The sequence below is a fragment of the Symphalangus syndactylus genome, chromosome 8, assembly GCF_028878055.3.
Source record: "Symphalangus syndactylus isolate Jambi chromosome 8, NHGRI_mSymSyn1-v2.1_pri, whole genome shotgun sequence".
NCBI lineage: Eukaryota > Metazoa > Chordata > Mammalia > Primates > Hylobatidae > Symphalangus > Symphalangus syndactylus.
Genome location: NC_072430.2, coordinates 30,989,227 through 31,005,270, shown reverse-complemented (window position 1 = coordinate 31,005,270; position 16,044 = coordinate 30,989,227). Strand labels below are relative to the sequence as shown.

Genomic DNA, 16,044 nt, shown 5'->3' with positions numbered 1-16,044 from the left:
TAAAAGCTGCTAAATTAACTGCACAATTAGAAACAACTTTGAGACTTTTGCATCTGACCATGCTGTATGATTTTATTAAACCTGCAATCTCACACAAAAAAATTAGAGTTCAGGATACAATGTGTTTAAATATAGCTCCTTGAAGGCATCAGAGCATGTCCAAGGAGCCATGACTTGAGAGAACAAGATACCATAGATTAGATAAATTCATTGAAATGAGCCTGATGTACTGCAATCTAAAAAATTATGTAATTATTAGAAGTGATAGTTACAACTAAAATTTTTAATTTAAATGAGCTAAACAGAAAATTAGAAACAATGATAGATCTTGAATTAATTTTTGTACAAGGTGTAAGGAAGGGATCCAGTTTCAGCTTTCTATATATGGCTAGCCAATTTTCCCAACACCATTTATTAAATAGGGAATCCTTTCCCCATTTCTTTTTTTTGTCAGGTTTGTCAAAGATCAGATGGTTGTAGATCTGTGGTATTATTTCTGAGGGCTCTGTTCTGTTCCATTGATCTATATCTCCATTTTGGTACCAGTACTGTGCTGTTTTGGTTACTGTAGTGTTGTAGTATAGTTTGAAGTCAGGTAGCGTGATGCCTCCAGCTTTGTTCTTTCGGCTTCTTAAGTGTTAGACCTAAAACCTTAAAAACTCTGGAAGAAAACCTAGGCAATACCATTCAGGACATTGGCATGGGCAAGGACTTCATGTCTAAAACACCAAAAGCAATGGCAACAAAAGCTAAAATTGGCAAATGGGATCTAATTAAACGAAAGAGCTTCTGCATAGCAAAAGAAACTACCATCAGAGTGAACAGGCAACCTACAGAATGGGAGAAAATTTTTGCAATCTACTCATCTGACAAAGGGCTAATATCCAGAATTTACAAAGAACTCAAACAAATTTACAAGAAAAAAACAAACAACCCCATCAACAAGTGGGCAAAGGATATGAACAGACATTCCTCAAAAGAAGACATGCAGCCAACAGACACATGAAAAAATGCTCATCATCACTGGCCACCAGAGAAATGCAAATCAAAACCACAATGCGATGCCATCCCACACCAGTTAGAATGGTGATCATTAAAAAGTCAGGAAACAACAGGTGCTGGAGAAGATGGGGAGAAATAGGAACACTTTTACACTGTTGGTGGGACTGTAAACTGGTTCAACCATTGTGGAAGACAGTGCGGCGATTCCTCAAGGATCTAGAACTAGAAATACCATTTGACCCAGCCATCCCATTACTGGGTATATACCCAAAGGATTATAAATCATGCTGCTATAAAGACACATGCACATGTATGTTTAATGTGGCACTATTCACAATAGCAAAGACTTGGAACCAACCCAAATATCCATCAATGATAGACTGGACTAAGAAAATGTGGCACATATACACCATGGAATACTATGCAGCCATAAAAAACGATGAGTTCATGTCCTTTGTAGCGACATAGATGAAGCTGGAAACCATCATTCTCAGCAAACTATCACAGTGACAAAAAAACCAAAGACTGCCTGTTCTCACTCATAGGTGGAATTGAACAATGAGAGCACTTGGACACAGGAAGGGGAACATCACACACCAGGGCCTGTTGTGGGGTAGGGGGAGGGGGGAGGGATAACATTAGGAGATATACCTAATGTAAATGATGAGTTAATGGGTGCAGCACACCAACATGGCACATGTATACATATGTAACAAACCTGCACATTGTGCACATGTACCCTAGAACTTAAAGTATAATAATAATAAAAAGAACTTAGAACCTGGTGAAATTGATATTTCAAAATATCAGAGAAAATATAAATAATTCAATAAATGTATAGATCTCAACAATAAATGTTGAGATAAAAAAAGAAACAAGATAGAAAAGATTAACTGGAAGCTAACTAGGTAAAAATTATCGTAACTGACAGAGGGAAAGACTTTTAAATACAGAAAAAAAGCTTAGATATTCATATGAGACAAGTTAAAAAATTCAAGCATGCATGAGTTTAAAGTATCAAGAGAAAAGAAATAGAATGTGGTAACAACAATATTTGAACATTATTTGGAGAGATAGTTCCAAAACTGATGAAAGACATCAAACCACAGATTCTCAAATATCTAATTGCACATAGCAGAATATTTACAATAAAACCACACTGAGATAGATTATACAAAATTACTGAAAGCCAAAGAGGAATAAGAAAAAATTACAGAAGCTACAATATGTTCAAAGGAGCAATAATTAAATTACTGGCTTGTTTTACAGTAGAAAAAAATAAAGCCAAGGTAAAGATAATAATTACCTGACCTGTTAAAAGAACAAATTCAACAACTATTCCTATAACAACACAAGTTTGAAAGTGAAAGGAGGACAAGATATGCTCAGCAACACAATTCAGAAAAACACTTATATGGCTGTGCTAATATTCAATGAGGTAGCTCTAAGGAAGTGTATATTATGAAAGATCTATTTCCTAAAATAAAAGAGTCAGTCTTATGAAATAATTTAGCACTTTAAAACTTGTAGTCATCTAAAAACATATCCTAAAAAAGAAAAAAAAAACTAACAGAAATAAAAGAAGAAATAGATATATTTGCAATTAGAAGGGGAGATTTTAAAATGCCGTCTTTTGATACTAATAAAACAACAAGCAGGCAAACAATTCTGCAAGGATATCCATAGTAAACTATGTAGACTTAATTGATAGATATAGAACCATAAACCTCAAACTTCACAACACATTGTTTTTCAGCCTTAAATTTCACAATACACTTTTTTTTAAGTGCACATGGGACATTTAACCAAAATTAACAATATGCAGATCTGTAAAACAAGTCTCAAGAAGTTTTAAAGTATTGTTCATTCAATTTGTCTAGGTGTAATCGTCTTGAATTTAAATGTAAATCAATATTACAAGGCATAGGAGGCTTCATCCATACCAAGTTTACTTAGCTTTAACAAAAGATAAATATATGCAATACAGCATGAATACCAGGAGCATAGCAGTAATATCAGGCACACCATCTCATGTCTCCAATATGCTCTTGGGAGGTGCATGCTAATGACCAGTTTAGTTTAGAGAAGCTAGCCTCTCTGGGGCTCCTTCAGCTTTTATGACATGTTGATTACATAATACCCTCCTGAATGTGTGCTTTGCTTCCATTGTCCAGAGTAGATCAGTATCATCCATAACAGGTTACTCAATAAGCAATCTCAACAATAAAGTACAGGTACTCATCAAAACATAGCACTCATTGTGAACCTAGTATATTCCTATACATTTCTTGACTTATTGTAAACTAATTCTACATGTATCATTCATGTACAGGTCTTTCTGAGGTTACAGAGAAGAATTCAGATCAGCTATTAACTCACCTTCCAGAACAGAAAATAATTAAAATGAAGATAATTATAACACATTAAACTATTTGGAAATTAAACAATACATTTCTAAATAAATCATGGTCCAAGAAAGAAAGAGAACAAAAAAATTTGTGGGATATAGGGAAAGTTGTGTTTAGAAAGAAGTTAGGATAAGTCTAGGAAATTAAACACCATAAAGTATAGAAGGAAGGGAAAATAAGATTTAAAACAAATCTGTAGTAGAAATAATAAACAAAGCCAAAGGTTATTTGAAAATAGAACTGCTAAAATGAGCATTCAACATAATAATACACAGATCACCAATGTTCAAAATAAGAAGTGGACCTTAAATTTTATATATTAAAAAAAAGCACAATAATATTATGAATGTCTGTGTTAACCAAAAATGATGAGATCTATACATTTGGAAAGAAATGCTTTATTGCTTAAAGAGGGTTGCAGCCTGCAGCCTCGCCATCCTACAGGCTGAGAAGAGCAGCCTTTGGCAGAAACTGAAAGCAGACACTTGATGGAAGGGAAGGGTAGAACAGGAAGTTCCACCCTATGTATGCATATTTAACAGGTTACAGGAGGAGATATAAATATTAATGGAGGGGGCACACATGCATAGTAAGCAAATATGCATGTTACATGTACCCCATGTTCACTTTGGAGTAGAGCCTTAACACTTAAATATATTACATTTAGGCCCTATACATCAAAAGGTGAAGCTGGGTCATGAAAGTCATGAAGGCCCGCAGTGTGCTGCCTCTGTAAACCTGCTAAAACTATTCTATGGTAAGTGTTGTTTTATCAGCAGAGAGTTACTGAAATTCATCTCTTGTCCAATCAAAGCTGTAATTATGGTCTGTGAAATGGGGTGGAGCATCAATTAGTGATCATCTGGTAGTCAATGGGCTGCAATTGTTTCAATATTATTTATCTAAAGGCTGCTAGAAGAAAAAGAAAAAAATCTTGTGGCAGTTTGAACATAGTTTATTTTTTAAGTGTAGAAGTGCATGACTTAACCCTTATTTGGTATGGCCTTTGGTTTTGTTTAGAATTCGATATCTTATTGTCACAAAAGTTCGTTCTATTTGTCTGGTCTCTATTTTAACTTCTGTATACTATGTATTTGGAAATCTACATAAAATGAACAAATATTTTGAAATACCATATCTACTAAACATTGGATACTTAATTAACATACTTCTCTGTTATATTGGGAAATATATATTTAGTCTTCATCTCTGTATCCTGGCCAGAACTCCACAAACCCTGGGAAGGTCTGCAGTGATGTGTGTCTGTTGTGTGCTAATTAGATGACTGGTGGCTGGGGTCCCTAGATAGTTTTAGTATGGGGGTTAGTCACCCAGAAAGAATTAGGAAAGATTAGAGAGTTGGGACTTTCAGACCAACTTCAGTCTCTGGGGGAGAGGGGCTGAAAGTTGAGTTGATAACTAATGGCTAATGATTTAATTAATTGTGCCTTTTTTTTTTTTTTTTTTGAGATGGAGTTTCACTCTTGTTGCCCAGGCTGGAGTGCTATGGCACAATCTCGGCTCACTGCAACCTCCACCTTCCAGGTTCAAGGGATTCTCCTGCCTCAGTCTCCCCAATAGCTGGGATTACAGGTGCCTGCACCCATGCTCTGCTAATTTTTTTTGTATTTTTAGTAGAGTTGGGATTTCACCATGTTGGCCAGGCTGGTCTCGAACTCCTTACCTCAGATGATCTGCCTGCCTCGGCCTCCCAAAGTGCTGGGATTACAGGCAAGAGCCACCACGCCCAGCCTAATTGTGCCTTTTGTAATGAAGCCTTCATAAAAACCCAAAAGGGCTAAGACAGAAGAACTTTTGGAAGGCTGAACCTCTGAAGGTTCCTAGAGAGTGGTATGCCCAGAGAGAGCATGGAAGCTCTGCCCATCTTCCCCCATGTCTCTCTCTACACATCTTTTCTATCTGGCTGTTTATCTGTATTCTTTGTAGTATTATTCATAATAAATCCATAAAGATAAGTAGAGTGTTTTACTGAGCTCTGTGAGCCACTCCAGCAAATGAATAAAACCCAAAGAGGAGGTTGTGAAAACCCCAACTTATAGCTGGTCAGTCAGAAGCACAGATCACAACCTGTACTTACAAATGGCACCTGAAGTAGGGGGCGGTCTTGTGGTACCGCATCATCAACCTGTGAGCTCTGATGTTACCTTCAGGTAGATAGAGCAAGAATTGAATTAGAGGCCACTCAGCTGGTGTCTGCTGCAGAATTAATTGGTTGCTGGTGGGTAGAAATCCCCACAGATTTTGATGGCCAAAGATGCTGTGTTAAGTGGAGCTAGATGCATGAGAGTAAGAAAAAAAAAAAAAAGAACAAAGAAACACTTTGGGTTTGTGTTTTTCCTTGAATCTCAACATTTCCACAATAAAATCCAGGCCCAAGAGTTCATCAGTGAATTTTTTGAGACATTTAAGAAAGAAACAACATAAATATTACACAAAATATTTCAGGAATAAATAATGTGAAAACAATTCACAAATTATTTTCTAAGGTCAGGAAAACATTGATATCAAAATACCTAGTAAAAAGAAAGGAATGTCACAGGCCAATCTTTCTCACAAGCACAGTTGCCAACTTCCTTAAAAAAATGAGAAAATTAAACTCAGTCATTTCTACAAGGGTAATTCTTCAGGGTTATGTTTGTTTATTCCAGAAATGCAAAGTTTCTCTAACATTTCAAACTCAACCATGGAAATTAACTTTATCTACCCGCTCACATACCAAAGTAGCAAAATAAACCAAAACAAAGTACTTGCAAGTAACAAATATTGGTGAGGACATGGTACAGTTGGAACTCTCATACACTGTTAGTGGGAATTCCATTGGGTACAATCATTTTGATAAATTGTTTTGTAACATCTTCTAAAGTTTAATATATGTATATTTTATGACCCAGTAAGTATACTCCTATGTGTATGTTCAACATAATTGCAGAATTATATTTTAAAATGGCTGCATATGAGAATATACAGAGCAGTACTATTCATGATAGCCCAGAGTGGAAATAATATAAATGTCCACCAGGCATAAATGGAAAATATAATTTGTGGTATATTCATCCCATATATTGATAATATCATAAAATTAAAATTTAAGTTCATGCAATGATATGAAAAAAATCTGAGAGACACAAATTTGAGTACAAAAGCTAGATATGAGGGTGCATATGCTCTGCAATTTGTCAAAAGCAAAAATGAAAAAAGCTAATCAATGGTTATAGAAGTCAGAATAATGTCTATTTGGGGGGGAATAACATCTGGGATGGGCCTGAGGCAGTCTTTTGGAAAGCTGGTAACTTCCTATCACTCAATCTGGATGGTAGTTACACAGATGTGTTTACTTTTCAATAATTATCAAGATGAACTATTATGATTTATGAATTTTTCTTTCTATATACTATATGTTAAAAGAAAATGAACAGGACTATTCTTCCTCAAACAAAGAGATCATGTGATGAAGACTCACCAGAGCTGTTCTCTATAAGCTTGAAGAGCAATGGTATCAGGTAGGTCCAATTCCAAGTGACCAATTGGAAATTGGAAAATTATCTAGTTATGTTTCACAGGGAATTTGTGGATAACCAGAGGATTGAAACTGAGCCAGTCAATGTTTTTAAAAGCACTGTAACAGTTTGGCTACAGAGATTTACCCCTAGGGAGATTAAATGGCTTTACCAAAATTTTAAATAAGATATTCAGCCATTATGTCATTGGCTGTATAATCAGTTGAGGGAAACTGAGGATGCTTAGATGAAGAAAGAGGTGGAAGTGAACAGTGGGTAAAGAAAATCACATTGCCAGTAGGCTCATGTCCTGTGCTCAAATTGAAGCCGTATCCATCTTACTTTTTTGGCGTGATAATAGAACCATAAGTAATAACTCATAACTATTTATAAATGAAAAGTAGAAACTCTGCAACATAGTTGATGGGGCTACATATAACTTAAAGTTAAACTTACTCAGGAAAATAGGAAATACAACCTTATTCTTACATAAATATTTTCAGCTCATGTTATATGATGGTCATATTTCACTTATCCATCCATCAATTGTGTGACACATTTGGAAATTGAAGTACAATTGAGAACCAGAGAATGAATAACAAAGATCTTAAACAAGCAAAGTTTGTTAATTTGCTCACAGGAAACTATCTCCGAATCTAACCCACATCCTTTGATTCTTAACTTAGACACAAGTTTAATACTTCTGGTTTATGTGCTCTCCATAAAATTGCAACACCAAGACTGGGCATTCCGATATTCTAGAACGCCAATATTTTCCTTAAGCACTTTATTTCAGGGATTGATTCATAGCTTCAGTCATTCTCAGCAGGAGAGTGTTTTTTGGTTTGTTTGTTTGTTTGTTTCTGCCCCATGTTCCTCCTTCACTGTCCCTGAAAACAGAAGCCCTCTTTATGCTTTCACTCAGCTCTAGCAAGACTTCCTCATGATCGTCTGTCCCATCTCCCAGGCTGCCAAAGAAAAAGAAAAGTTTTGCTTGGATCTTGTGGGAGGGCCCTGTGAAGCAGGTGGATGCCTCTATAGAAAACAGATTAAATCAGGGTAATCTCTCCCATGTTGGTAGGTGAGGGAACATTACAAGATCTGGGCAGAGGAGCTGCCCAGAAGCAGTGGTTCTAAGTGATCCAAACAGAGGTAATGAAGAATTCAGGAGCACAGTTAGACCAGGCCACAGAGGTGGCAATGATGAGTAGGCACCACTGGTGGAAACAGAAGTAGAAGAAAGTAGGAGAGTCAGTAAAGGCTAATACTTTCTCTCAAAATGACTATGCTTGTTGCTTTAATCCGTTCTTGCGTCTCTGAAAAGGAATACTTGAGACTGAGTAATTTATGAAGAAAACAAGTTTAATTATCTCACGGTGCTGCAGACTGTACAGGAAGCATGGCACTAATATCTGCCCTTAGGGATGGCCTCAGGGAGCTTGCAATCGTGGCAGAAAGTAAAAAGGGAGCAGGCATACCACGTGGTCCAGAGAGAGGGAGCAAACAGGAGAGGGGGGAGGTGCCACACACTTTCAACCAACCAGATCTCACATGAACTCAAAGCAAGAACGCCCTCATCACCAAAGGGATGGCACTAAGCCATTCATGAGGAATCTGCCCCCATGATCCAAACAATTTCCACCAGGCCCCACCTCCAACACTGGGGATCACATTTCAACATGACATTTGAAGGGGACAAACAAACAAATTGTATCACTTGTTGAACATTAATACTGCAATAAATTTGTGTTTTCACCACGTTTTGGAAATGCTTACACATTTTCATATTAGAAATGCATTAATTTTTGACTGATTTAATTTAATTCATGAATAGCTTATTGTATGAATTATAAATATAAAACCATTTGATATTTATATTTTATAACTATAACATACTGTAAATAGGTATAAAAATAAATCATCAATATTTAGGTGTCACACAAGAGAGATATATACATGTATACATGAATATATGTGTGTGTCTACATATACTTCTGTACACACATCTGTAATTAATACATAAATTAGATAGATAAATGCAAATCACTACATGGTATAGCAGAGTTTAGGCACCTAATAGTGGAAGGTAGGAAGAAGCAGGTTCATGGCTGTTAGTGAATAATGACTGTGAATCTAACAGATACAAAAGTGAAAACAAATACATCAAGAGGAAATAGAAGAAATAAAGCCACCCAGTAAAGGGCAAATCCAGTCTCCGGAAGAGATCTCCACCACGGCCTGGATCAGTGTTAGTGTTCACAATGATGACATGGAGGAATGTGAAAAACAGTTATTACACTTTTAAAAATTTAAATACCAAATAGTATAATTCTTTACAAGTATAGCTAGTTTCCAGATGTGTGAAGAAAACTTCCATCATTAAAAAATAATTCAAAAAGCAATTTTCTGAATATTTAAAGAATGTGCTTATCTATGCCTTCCTTTTAAAACTATCCCGTGGCAGAAGTTCATTGAGTTTTTCTATTTAAATAGAAGAGGCTGCCTTTTGTTAATGTACTTTTGTTAATTGCACGCTTAATGAATCTCCACAGGAGTCCCACCGTGAGAGGCACGATCCTATTTCTCAAATAAATATTTCTCAAGCTTCTACTGACATGTGGCCCCAGATGAACTTTTCTGTCTCTACCAGGGCTATCATAATGTGAAATGTTGGAGAAATTCTACAGAAGTTTAGGTTTTTCTGTTGAGAGATATTAAATGTGAACTCTGTGAAGCTGCTCTTTTGGTGGCAAGTTGAGTATCGAGAGATTTTTATGAAGTATGAAATATATCATGGATTTCTGAGTTTTAATTTAAAATATTATAAACAGTTGTATATTCTTTGTTGTTACATTTTCTTAAGGGAGAGCCCCATGATGGCATCTCTGGGCTGGAGAGGCAAAATATACCAATATACTGGATGAATCAAATGATAGGCTTCATACAACTTGGACAAGTAAGTCTATATATAATCAGGTGGATTCTCAATATTATCTGAAAAGATGAATAGAAATTTATGAGCTTATGTGAAATTTATCTGTGTTTTGTTAGCATAGATATTTCATAGCTCAGCTCACACATCACTGCACCCATGTTAAGGAAGGCATATAGAAGGAATGTCTAACACATTTTATTAATTGGGTAAGTAGACCAGTGTGATTTAGCAACATACACAAATACAGTAACACATATTAGAAGCCTTTTCGTTACATTATAACAGGAGTAGCAGTAACTCAAAATGGCATTATAAAGTAAAGATCTTTGGGAGTTACTTTAATGAAAATCTGTAACTTGTAATTATCACATCTTTAATTATGACATTTAATTACGAGCTTAACATTGACCTTTTTCCTCAAGCATTTAAACATACCAACTGAGAATATCCTCAAATTACTAATTTTCTTGCTAATATTTTTTCTCATATTAAAAGAAAAAAATAGTAAATTCTAGCCAAGTCAGTGTCCACAGGTATCAGATTTAAATTAGTGGAGCCCTGAGGAATGATTTTTTTTCTTTAAGAGAAAGCATGTAAAAATAGTGAAAATTTGGCTTTATAAATATTGAACTTATCCCAAAATTCCATACAATGGTAATGACTGGGGAGCTAGTACAGGTTATTAAGGTGTTTTATCAGCCTTTGAGACACTACTCGTCTGTAGAATTACTGAAAATGCACCTCTCTCTTGAAATGTCATTTTTAAAAAGATGATGCATTTCTGAAAGACCCATCTGTTTTTTTAAAACTTCGTAATGACTATTTTCTACATACTCACTGATCCCCTACTTGTTTGATGGGAGCAACTGTTTGAAACAAAACTAAAATCAACCAGATACTAGGCTCTATCTATTCATAGATAGATTTCAGATTGGTTGCCTCTTTAGATGTCATATAAAGTAGCTCTGCTAAGTTCATGGTCTCATCCCTGTTTGGGAATCTCGTTGTGTGCGAATTTGGCAGGTGGAAAGAACTTAGAGGCCGAGGATATCCAGGATGCACATGTTGCCAGCAGCTACTATCAAAGTTTAAGGCAATCTAGCCGGGCGCGGTGGCTCATGCTTGTAATCCCAGCACTTTGGGAGGCCGAGGCGGGCGGATCATGAGGTCAGGAGATCGAGACCATCCTGGCTAACAAGGTGAAACCCCGTCTCTACTAAAAATACAAAAAAAAAAAAAATTAGCCGGGCGTGGTGGCGGGTGCCTGTAGTCCCAGCTACTTGGGAGGCTGAGGCAGGAGAATGGCGTGAACCCGGGAGGCGGAGCTTGCAGTGAGCCGACATTGCGCCACTGCACTCCAGCCTGGGCGACAGAGCGAAACTCCGTCTTAAAAAAAAAAAAAAAAAGTTTAAGGCAATCTAGGGAATATTGATCCCCCAGGTGAAGATCTTCATAGCTCATAGTTTCATGATAGCATAAATTATGTTATCACTACTTCATTAGAGTACTGCTATGGGGCCTCCCATATTGGCAAGATATTTTATTATTCAAAGTTTATTGCAATTACTAGACACTTTCAAACCAGAAACCTATGATATCCCATTTTCCTCATTTGGGTCTTCTAATTTTATTTGCATGTATAACATCTGTTTAGCTCAGAGCAGTGAACAAACTATTAAGACTTAGCTGATAATAGAAGCTTTGGGATTTTTATTTACATATGTTTCAAATATTAGCATAAATACACAGAGAACACATATACACGTAAGTACAAATGCACACATGTATGTGTTTAACTTTTAAACTGTGTATATCATTAATAATAATTATTAACATCTTTTACTCCCAGTGATTTGCCTTTTCATTTATTATCTTGTTTCTCAAGTGGGACATAAGTGTCATGGGAAGGATCTGAAAATGATCTGACTTCTTAGAAAGAGACTCTGAGATGAAAGGTAATTTGCAGATTTATTTGGCAGTGTTTTTGAGCCCTATATTACTAAGATAGTTAGAAAAGCAGAATTAGCACATGGAGAAGCTGACCTGGAATGAAATTGCAACTGAAATTTTATTGGTCCTATAAGAAGCTCTGGAGCTGAGTTGCCCTTTCACAGTGGTTGCTTCTAGTGAGGGTGCAGTAGGGGGTTGGAGAAAGGGGCAAACTAACTTTGAGCCAAGCAGTTGCAATGGCCAAGGCCAATCCCAGGGATCAATGGAGCTATGAGCCACTAGGGTGTGCTGTTCCTAACAGCTGGGGCATGGCTGTGTCATACTTGACCCAGCACCAGTTTTCAATATAGGGGGTTTTGGCATTTTATTTTATTTCATTTTATTTTATTATTTTATTTTATTTTATGTCCCAAAACTTAGAATGGCACCTAGAAGATAGCATGTGCTCAGTAAATAATTTCTTAAAGAAAGTTGTTTATCAAAATCATATAACTTATAGCTTATTAGACTGATGAAACCCTAACAAGATAGCTATGAATCACAGTGCAGAGTGAAGAAAGAAAAATTTTATCACTGTTCTCCTAATTATAATAACATTATGCTTGATATGAAACCGATTAATTGTTAGAGAGGTTGGCAGGAATGCTTTTTCAACATTCTTCCAGTAGATTATAAGGAAGTACTTTGGAAAATACTAATATTATAGTCTAAGAAATCTCATTACTAAATAGAAAAAAAGTGTATAGGTGAGACCAATGGAAAATTTTGAAATTTTAATCAATGTCTGTGAATATGATAACTCTGGAAATAGGTACGTTGAGTTATACTAGCCTGCTTCAAATAAAAGTGTTTTAGGGGACTTCACTTAACACACAAATTATATATTACATTTTAAGCTAGTTTCTCAATTCATTGGTTAGAAAATTGTTATGTCTTTGATTTGAAAAGTCTTATTTCATGTACCTGAATTGAAATTTTCTAAATATTTATGGAAAAATTTAGCCAATTTAATCATTCTAATAACAATTAAGTCTATTCAAATATGACTTGAATGCTGATCTCTTCAGATACATATTAAAATTGGAATAATATGAAAGAGAATTTCATGGCTCCAGGACAAGCATAGAATACAAATATGTGAGGCATTACATGTGTATAGTGTGTAGAGGGAACAAAATATCTGGCTGACTAATTTCTCCCAGCAAAATTTAATGCCATGGAAAATACAGCAACACCAATCAGAAATTCATGGGAAAATTTTATCGAACATGAAGCACGTAATAATACATGTTCAACGAAGTCAAGCTTTCCAACAATATCAAGCCTATGGAAAGTCATGTACCTATTAGAAATCAAGAAATTTTAACCCCAGGTTCTCTTCTTCAGAACAGTGCTTGAAGATAAACTACAGCCAATCAAGCAGTGTCTGATGAAATTATGTACAAAAGGACTGCTGTTGTTTGCACATTTGCCCCTCCCAAATTCATGCTGAAATTTTATATCCAGTAAGATACTATTGAGAGTTGAAGACTTTAACAGGTGATTGGGTCATGGGGGCTCTGCCTTCATAAATAGATTAATCCATTAACTGGTTAATGGATTATCATGGGAATTAGATTAGTGGCCTTATAAGAAGAGGAAAAGAGATCTGAGCTAGCACCCTTGGCTTCCTCACCATGTGATACCCGGTTCCACCTTGAGACTCTATAGAGAATTACTGCCAGTAAGAAGGCCCTCACCAGATTTGGACTCTCAACCTGGGACCTCCTGGCTTCATAAGTGTAAGAAATAAATTTTGTTTTTTTATAAATTAGTTCCAGATACTCTATTATAAGCAACAGAAATATGGACTAAGACAGGAAATTGGTACCAGAAATGGGATTGTTTTAGTTAACAAACACTTTAAAATGTGGAAGCAGCTTCGTAGCTGGGTAATGGGCAGAGGCTGAAAGAATTTGAAGGATCAGGCCCAGATTCTGTTGAGGGCTTAGAAGACAAGAAGACTAAGGAAAGTTTAGAACTCCTTCGAGATTGGTTAAGTGGTTGTGACTAGAATGCTGATAGAAATATGGCCAGTAAAGATCATTCAGATGAGATTTCAGATATAACTGAGGAACAAGATACTAGAAACTAGAGGAAAGGCCATCTTTGTTATAATTTAACAAAGAACTTGGCCACACTGTGTCCATGCCCCAGGGCTTTGTGGAAGGCCAAACTTGAGAGTGATGAACTAAAGTATCTGGCCACAAGAAGCTTTGTAAAAGTTCAGGAGACAAAACCAAGGTTGGAGCCCAGTGATCATTTGCTAAAGAGATTAGCATGGATAGAAGAGAGCTAGGTGCGATTGCTCAAGACAGTGGAAGAAAGATCCCCAGTGATCTTTCAGAGATCTTTGAGGCTGCCCCTTCAATCACAGACCGAGAGTTTTAGAAGGGCAGAATGGTTTCAGAGGACAGGCCCAGAACTCTTCACAGACTTGCTGCCCAGCCTTCTCAAGACCCTGTTCCCCACACCCTACTCCAGTGCTCCACAGCCACAGTTCCAGAACGTACAAGTCATAAACCTTAGGAGCATCCACATGTTAATTTTGAAGGCTTGCAAAAAGCAAGAGCTGTAGAGACTTGGAAGCCTCCACCCAGATTTCAAAAGATGTTTTCAAAAGCCTGAGGCTCCAGGCAGAGACTTGTCACAGGGCAGAGCTACTGCATAGAGCCTTGCTAGGTTGTGGGGTTGGAGTTGCCTCAGAGGGTCTCCACCAGGGCAATGCCTAGCAGAGCTGTGGGAGCAAGACTACCACCAGGACGCCAGACTGAGAAGTCACTAGCAGCATGCAACACCCACCTGGAAAAGCTTTAGGCACTGAACTCCAACCTGTACAAGTAGCCCTGTGGGCTGCACCCAGAAAAGGAGTTGGGCTGCCTGAAGCTTTGGGGGCCCAACTCCTGTCCCACTCCAGGAGGCAGCACATGAAGTTAAAAAAGACTATTCTCGAGGTTTAAGATTTAACGTTTGCACAGCTTGATTTTGGACTTGATTCGGGGCCTGTTATTCCTTGCTTTTCAACTATTTCTCCCTGTTGGAATGGAAATGTCTACCTTATGCCTATATTGAATGTTGGAAGCACATAACTTGTTTTTATTTCACATGCTCACAGATAAGACTTGGAATTTTGGATTTGGAGTTGGTACTGGAACAAGTTAAGACTTTGGGGATATGGAGATGGAATGAATGTATTTGTATGTGAGAAGAACATGAGTTTTGAGAGGCCAGGGGTGGAATGCTATAGTTGAATATTTGTCCTCTCCAAAACTCAGGCTGAAATTTAATTCTTAGTGTGGTTGGATTGAGAGGTCGAGCCTTTAAGAAGTGATTGGGTCCTGAGTACTCTGCCCTTATGAACGAGTTCATCCATGCATGGATTAATGGATCATTGGATTATCACAGGAATAGAATTGGTGACTTTATATGAAGAGGAAAAGAGACCTGAGTTAGCACACAGTATCTTCACCCCTTGATACCCTGGGCTGCTTTGGGACTACTGCAGAGAGTTCTCACCAGCAAGAAGGCCTCACCAGATGTGGCCTTTCAACCTTGGATTTCTCAGCCCCAAGACTGTAAGAAATAAACTTTGTTTCTTTATAAATTTCCCAGTTGCAGGCATTCTGTTATAAGAAACAGAAAATGAACTAAGACAGACAGCCATTAGACGCTTGAAAGATATTTAAGTGTAAAACTGATAGTGAAAAAAAAAGTAGGATTAGATTGCAAAACAAAATATAAATGTTGATTTTTTGACATGTAAAAATGACATAAAAAACTTAGGAGAAAAAGGTGTAAAGAAGTTAGGAGATAGAGTATGTTAGTGTTGTCTCTTTTCTAACAGCTGAGAAGGCAAGTAATAGATTCATAAACATATTTTAATGTACTCAGGAGAATGAATTGTTGAGAAATGGGTTACAGGAGTAGAAAAAACATTAAGAAGAAGAAGAATGTTAATTTATTAGTGCTTATATTAAGTACATAATAGGTTAAAGAAATAGAGAACTACATTTGTATTAGGTAACCTCTTTGATTTATTGTATAAAAGATAATGTTAAAAGTACACAATAAATACAAATATTCCTATATATTAGAGGGTCCATACCCACAAACACACACACACATGCCAACACACACAGCAATGCAATTTAAATACATGCCAAGACTTGTAAGTTAAAACTATAAAAATAGA

The 16,044-nt window shown here is 36.6% G+C and overlaps 2 long non-coding RNA genes across 3 annotated transcripts in view; one reads left to right on the top strand and one right to left on the bottom strand.

The window, feature by feature from the left end:
• Nucleotides 1–16,044, bottom strand: part of LOC129487576 (uncharacterized) — a 56,411-nt gene that overhangs the window by 17,480 nt on the left and 22,887 nt on the right. The window lies entirely within an intron of this gene.
• LOC129487575 (uncharacterized) overlaps nt 6,836–16,044 on the top strand; it is an 88,455-nt gene continuing 79,246 nt past the window's right edge. Inside the window, exons 1-3 of the long non-coding RNA XR_010122339.1 lie at nt 6,836–6,931; nt 9,792–9,884; nt 15,258–15,427. This is a non-coding gene — a long non-coding RNA (uncharacterized lncRNA). The remainder of the gene's footprint in view (nt 6,932–9,791; nt 9,885–15,257; nt 15,428–16,044) is intronic.